This window comes from Macrobrachium rosenbergii, chromosome 5 (assembly GCF_040412425.1).
Source record: "Macrobrachium rosenbergii isolate ZJJX-2024 chromosome 5, ASM4041242v1, whole genome shotgun sequence".
NCBI lineage: Eukaryota > Metazoa > Arthropoda > Malacostraca > Decapoda > Palaemonidae > Macrobrachium > Macrobrachium rosenbergii.
The window spans coordinates 63,995,628-64,003,514 of record NC_089745.1 but is presented as its reverse complement, the minus strand read 5'-3'; positions in this window follow the sequence as shown (position 1 = coordinate 64,003,514).

Genomic DNA, 7,887 nt, shown 5'->3' with positions numbered 1-7,887 from the left:
ATATATGTATATATTATATATATATATATATATATATATATATATATATATATATATATATATATATATATATATATATATATATATATATATATATATATATATATATATATATATATCATTCATCCATTCATCCATCCATGTTTTAGCTGCTTGATTTATAATGAACTCTCTCTCTCTCTCTCTCTCTCTCTCTCTCTCTCTCTCTCTCTCTCTCTCTCTCTCTCTCTCTCTCTCTCTCTGTGTTCGAGGAAAAGCTAGGTCCTAATTTGTGAAGAGTTATGATGTAGCGAGAGAATATCGAACACCCTTCTTCGTGGTTATAGGGACTAAGTGCCTAAACCATGATCAAGCGTTTGTTTCCTATTTTACCCTTTGCTAAAGGTGATGTCTTGAGGTCAAAGGAAAAATTTCTGGAGTACCTCTAATGATTCATTGTGATTTCCCTAAGCTAGTGGCTAAGGGGTCGTGGTAGGGTGAATGAAGTATGGTTCTAGTTAATATCTTTGTTGTTTGTCTTCTACATTTGCTTCCAAATTGTTTTGATAAATTTAAGTGTATTATTATTATTATTATTATTAACGTGAGCTTTACAGGAAGTGATGTATAAAGGGCCTTTCCCGACAGTATACCTGATATTTTGATTGAATTGGCTTCCTCCTACTGTGTTACATGAGGAGCAATGCGTTTTTTTTAATAAGAGCTTAATACGTCTATATATGTTCTGTATAAAATTTCCCTTTCCTATTTCCAGGAACTGTTTTGTGATGGAAGATCATCGAGTGTGTACGGTAAGTTCACCTTGACAACCGGCAGCGTAGCCATCTTGTCTGATGTACTACCATCGAACTCTGATGGAGCGTAACCTTGTGGCGACTGCAGCGTTCAGCATGACCTCGACCCCGCAGAGGGGTAGTGCCGTCAGTGCACCTCATGTGGTGCACTGTAGGCATTACTTAAGGGTCTCTGCAGCGTCCTTTCGGCCCCTACCTGCACCTGCGTTCATATTATCTTTCTTCCATCTGACTTTCCAGCCTCTCCTAACTATTTCTCCATAGTGCAACTGCGAGGTTTTCCTCCTGTTTCACTTTCACCCCCTCTTACTGTCGATATCCCTTCCAGCCCCTAATGACCTCATAGGTCTCAGCGCTTGGCCAATGGCCTAAATTCTATATTCTATTCTATTTTATTTTATCATGACCCCCGATTACTCAGTCTCAAGGTAAGTGTTGAAATGAGCTCATCGGTTGCATTAAGAAAATGATTTACCTTTTGGATTTCGTCGAACCTTTGTTCGTAATCTTGAGGGTAAATGATTGAAGTTCTCATTTCGTCAGACGTTCATCGCACGTTTCATGTCGTTTTTCTTATATACCCTGAGACCCTCATAAGTCCTTAATCATTACCATTCATCGGTCTCTTCTGTAAGGTAATGTCATTATTACTCCCACGGCGGTTTGTATTTTGATTGATTGGTGTGTGTTTGTGGTTATGGAAAATGAAAAGGTCATTTCTCATTGACAGTTCTAGCAAGCCTTTCTTTCCGTTTAGTCTGTTCTTAATGTTTTCCAAGGTGCGTTTACTTTAATGGAGGATATTATTTATTTAAAACGTAAGGAACTGTTTTCGTTTTAGTATTTTAAGAGAGAGAGAGAGAGAGAGAGAAAACGTAATTTTTTTTTATTTACGTATATGTTGGTCTCCTTTATTTCTTGTTTCCAACATTCAGTTTACGAAAACAGCTTTCAAAGTCACCCAGTTATTTGTAAAGTGTTTTCTACTTTGGTAAGTGTAAGTTTCTTTAACATATTCTGTTTTCATGTTGCATTATCTCGTGTGTGTGTATATATATATATATATATATATATATATATATATATATATATATATATATATATATATATATATATATATATATATTTTTATAAATTTCTGACTCACATCAGGATCAGAACCCAGGTCTTTCAACTGAAAGGCAAGGGCGCTGCCCACTAGGCCACACAAGTCTAAAAGGAGTTGGAACCTGAGAGCAACTGCACCCAAGGAATTTACCTGGGCAAGCTAACTGCTTGCATACCAGTGAGTTTTCCCCAACTTCCCGACTCAGCAATGACCCAATTGACAGCATTTCATTCGAATTATCCCTTCTAAGTGATTAAGATAGAAATAATCAACACACAGTCACGTGTGGAACGGAAATAAATTTCTGACTCACATCAGGATCGAACCCAGGTCTTTCAACTGAGTGTTGATTATTTCTATCTTATTGACCCAGAAGGAATAATTCGAATGATATGCTATCAATTGAGTCATTGCTGAGTCGGGAAGTTGGGGAAAACTCGCTGGTATGCAAGCAGTTAGCTTGCCCAGGTAATTCCTTGGGTGCAGTTGCTCTCAGGTTCCAACTTCTTTTAGACTTGTGTGGCCTAGTGGGCAGCGCCCTTGCCTTTCAGTTGAAAAACCTGGGTTCGATCCTGATGTGAATCAGTTTATTTCCGTTCCACACGTGATCGTGTGTTGATTATATATATATATATATATATATATATATATATATATATATATATATATATATATATATATATATATATATATATATATATATATATATATATATATATACTTCTCCATTTACGATGCCGTACAGTGCGCATTGATATTTCGCCTAGAACAAGAAAATTTATGGGTCTTACTTTTACTTTGGCTTTTATGTTTGGTCTGTTTTCGATGATACACCGTGCGTAAGCATGACCTGCTGACATTGTCCACCAAATGCCGTTTAAAGTGGACAAAAACCACGAAATTCTAGAAGGAATGTTTCAGACTGTGTGCGCCATCCCTTGCAAGCAATTAGATATTATGGGATTAAGTCATACAGAAAAGGATAAATTAAACGGTCAAGTAGTTTTAGCAAAAATGTGGGTTCAGAACGGATCATATTGTTAAATCGCTGTTTCAGTGTACAAAGTGAATTAGCTCTTTCATGTAAAAGATAGAGGCGAGAAACACTTGACGAAATATGTGATAAACATGAATATCTTTCCGTGTACTGGGATCCTAAGGTGTCAGATACTTACAACTCTTAGCGTTTCTGTAATTGTAAGCGAAAAACCTGAACTAAAAGCAAGAGGTAATTTGAAATGATTTGGTAGTGAACATAATGTTGACATCTAAAAGGGCGTCACAAATTGTAAGTTTTAGTCATAGAATTTGCGATACATTTAAAGGAAGCCTCATTTGAACTGGAATTACAGAAGATAGGTAATTGTCTTCAAGTGACAAAATGACGAGTAGGTAATTGAAGAACTTCATTGCATATTAAAATATTTGCAACCTCATCGCAACCAGTCATAACAAAATGCGGATAAAGAGCAGACCCCGTAGAATAAAAATCACGATAAAAAAAATTGCCAGTTTCATTGTGCTGTTTGCAGTTGATACCGAGCAAACAGTGACAAAAACTTCCCTTGAGAGTCCACGAGGTAGTGACCACGATTAAGGCAAGGAAGCAAGGGTCTGCATATTTTCTGTAGGGAAGCCATGTTCAGTGTTGGAAAAATTGGATTATGAGACCTTCGTTATGTATGGTAGAACTTGGGGAAGGGATGATACTTGCCGGACGTTTTTTGATTTTATCTTTCAAGACTTCGGTTGAAATCGCAAGCTGTTCGGGGAAAGGAGAATAAAGTTTGTGTGTGTGTGTGTGTGTGTGTGTGTGTGTGAGAGAGAGAGAGAGAGAGAGAGAGAGAGAGAGAGAGAGAGAGAGAGATGCATTGCTGCACCAACAGTTTTTACCAGAGTGAACATGATAATTTTGTAAAAAAAAAAAATTGAGAAATATATATGTATGAGGATAGAATTTTCATTTTCGTTTCATAGAGGAAATCTGTGAAGATAGAGAGGGGTTTTTCTGCCGTTTCAAAGTAAAGAGGTCGAGATTTTAACCGTTTTTTCTCAAGGAAGGAGGATTCAGAGAGACGGAAAGAAAATAATTATTCGTTTTTTTTTTTTTTAGAAGTTTTCATTAGATATGATGATAAAAGGGTCACTGATGGATTTTTTAAAATGCTGTTTTCAAGGGAAGAAGTAGTGCGTTTGAGAAAATAAGGAGTTTCTTTACTTTCCTCTCATACTGAAAAAGGATATCCTCGTTTCCTTAAATATGTGTCACTTTGTATCTGCTCCTAAGTTATGATCTTAATGAACTGCAGTCAGATAAGCTCATCTGACGATTACGTTCCTATAGATGTCAACGTATGTTTCATTTTTTCTAACATTATAATTAATATATTGTGACAAACCTTTGCTTAATTTTCCTTTTGTCAGATAATACCATCAAGTGCTGATCGTTTCTATTGTAAGATTAATTTCCACTTAGACTGTTCATTATTTCTCACCCAGCAATATAATTACTGAAAACATCGACGTCCCACACATTTAAGGAAACTATGCAGTTTTTTGAGGTCTGGTAAAGTGATTGAGGCCTCTAAATGCTGTTATGAATTTGTAGCTCCTTTAACTTCTGGAAGATCTATGAAATGGTGTAGTCTCTCATTTTTACATTTTATACTCTTACATATGAATTCTCTGAGGCCAAGACGTGATAGTGTGAAGAGAATCTTATCGTTACAGTGCAAGTGAAACAACAACATTGTTCCGATTCCGTGAAAGCACACCAGTGTCTTGGGTCTGTTAGAGCGCAACCCGGATGCCAGTATTTGAGTTTGTGAAAGTGTGAGACTAACGCTCGTCGTTCAATGCTGCGAGAACATACGCTGACGCCAGCGTTTGGAGTCAGTGAGAACGTGGTACTGACCCCGGAGTTTGAAGTTTCTAAGAACAGGACACTGATGCCAGTGTTGAGAGTCTGTGAGGATAGGGCACTTTTGCTAGTGTTAGGAGTCAGTATAAGCATGAGATGCCAGTCTTTTGAATCCGTGAGAGGATAACGTCAATATCAGTTTTTCATGTCTATGAGGGCATGACATCGACACCAGTGTTTGAAGACAGAGAACATGACACTAAAGCCATTTTCCCAGGGCTGTAAGAACTTGACGCTAACGCTAGTGTAATGGATCTGTGAGGGTATGACCAAGAAGCATGCCGCTGATATAAATGTTTTGAGTTTGTAAGAGTAGACAATGATGCCACTGGCTGGGAGCTTTGATGACATGACACTGACACCAATGTTTTGAGCAGGTGAGAGCATAACACTAACGCCTGCGCTTGACACTGACACCAATAGTTAGGAATTAGGGACCAGGACACTGGTGTCTGTGTCCCGTGTCTCTGAGCGCATGACACTGCAGCCAGTGTTTTGAGTGTGTGAGAGTACATCATCATTAATGTTAGTTTTGTAGTCATTGCAAGTGTGACACTGATGACAGCGTTTCAAGACTCTGCGAGTATGACGTTGACGCCAGCGCCTGTAGCATCACACTGACGTTGGTCTTTCCAGCCAGAAAGAACGCCACTGTCAAAACTGTCGCCACTGTTTCGAATCCTTGAAGGTAGAGCATTAGCACAGAGAACGCCTGCCCATTTTGTGAGAATCCCTTCCTGTAACCGATCTGATATACGGATATGTTTATGTGACGCAGTCATAATTCCTATTATTATTATCGTTATTTTTTTTTCACTCAGCCGTATAGTTTTTAGTTTAGTACAAACATAGAGCAGTTTCAGGCTAACTTGCGAAGGTGAGGCGAGAAGTACTCATATCGGATTATTCTTTTCTTTGGTCTCTTAAGAAGAATTGCACAATTTACCCTTTGCTTTTGGAGTTCGGTAATTCCGCGGAATCATTGCTCCTCCGATAATCTGTTTTGGTTTTTCTGTACGATTTTATGCTTGATGAAAGTTATTGCTTATTCTATTAATTGCTTATTCTATTAACCGTCAAGATTCTCTCTCTCTCTCTCTCTCTCTCTCTCTCTCTCTCTCTCTCTCTCTCTCTCTCTCTCTCACTTTTGTTGTTTTCATATTTCGGGCTTGTTAACGAGCAGATTCGCCTGCTATGTGCTTAAATTAAGATACTGGAATTGAGTCTGTTATTATTGTGACTTTCGTCAAACTGCATCTTCCTGCTCTCTTTGTTTTAAAGAATTCTGACACCTTTTGTTAAAATAAATCTCCTAAGGTGTACACGTTGTGATGTTCCCATACTCAAATGTCAATCACCCCTTATGGGAGTGTCTATGTTGATGACTAGCCCATAACATACATGAACTTGACCATTGTTAACAATAACGACAACATCGGCAATATTAACTTTAAAGTGATGATGATGATACAATTGTGCTACTTAATTTGTCTAATCAGGCGGTAGGTTGTGAGTGGGAGTGATAAAAACAGTGACTGATACAATGCCGTGGTCAAAGGCAAATATTTTTTTTTATAGAGGTAATATGTCAGAGCTTGATTGTATTCAATTGTGTACATACCTGAGTGTTTGGGAAATTTAAACTACTGTAGTTCCGCCACATGGGGACGAGTTTACATGAACCTAAGGTCCGCCCCCCCAAAACCCCCAGCCTTTAGGAAGCTCCGGTTTTTTCTCATATTTCATCAGGCCATTGTCTGTTGTAATTCATCTCATGGGCATGATAACGTGTATTGTAGTTTAACTGTATTTAATCAATATACTGAGCATTAAAGTGCGCAAAGCTTACATTCTCTTATCCATGGTTTGGAATTTCAGCGGACAATGTTGAATGTCGTCTAAGTTTTGAACAAAATGTTATCAGGTAATGCATTCTTTAGATGGAATTCATAAGAAAATAAATAGCCTGTATATTTTCATCCATTTATTTGCGCAATGGCGAGTGATCAGGAAGAGTTGTAGGATAAAAGGTTAAAGTTCTTGTGAAAATTAATGGGAAACGTTGATAAGGTGAACCAAAGGGTTGTATAGAGTAAGTTTGGTTTTTCAGCGGCTCTTAAGAATCATGAGCGAAAGAAAACTGTTTGCGAATAACGGAACTCACATAGATGTGATCACTTACGCAGAGATATTATGGAATCATAGTTGATTAAAGATAAAGTCAAATCATACCGAGGCTGACGGTCTAAAGGATATTGTTCTGGGACCTATTAAATTGTTAGACTGGAAAGGCGTCTTGATTATTGGTCTAGGAAATAAGACTATTTTATACAGCCCCCAGCTTCTGATACTGCCGGAAAGCTAGGTCACTGAGGTTATGGTACTGCTTCTACAAGAGTCAGATATTTTGTACTCCCATTAGGAGTAGATTGTTGTGCTTTTTCTAACAAAATGGTTGGGGCTCCTGGTTTCCTTTCTCCCAACCATGGTGATTATGATTTAGATCACCGTTTGAAAAACCCTGTAAGACAGTATCCCGTTATCGCTAATAAAGCCCACTTCTCAATTAGTGCGTGCTACTTTTCTGCTTCAACATCTTGTCTAGCCATCGTTTTGTCAAAGTGTCTAGGGCCAGAGTTCTTTCATTCTGCTTAACGTGAAAAAAAAAAGTAGTCATGATCTTGACAGTGGCATTTATGTGGATGATCATAAGCTTAAGAAAAGCGGTAATTCTCCTTTAGAGCTCCACGCACCATTGCCCTAGTTTTCTGATTTAAGCTCACTTTATATCTTTGTTTGTTGATTTATTGATATTTGTTTTGTATAATTAATAATCTTCGCCCTCTTCACTTTTTTAACATACGGTCATTTTATTTTGTGGAAGCTTGCTTTGCTTCTCTCGTTTGCTCCCAAATATATGTCTGGAAATGCTGAATAATATTAGTAATAATGAAACAAAGTATTTTACATAACATCACAATTTTAGTGTTGATATTTTTCATTTGTACTTGTAGTGGTAACCACCTATTTCTCTCATTCTCCTCTTCCTTTTTTACAGACTCTCT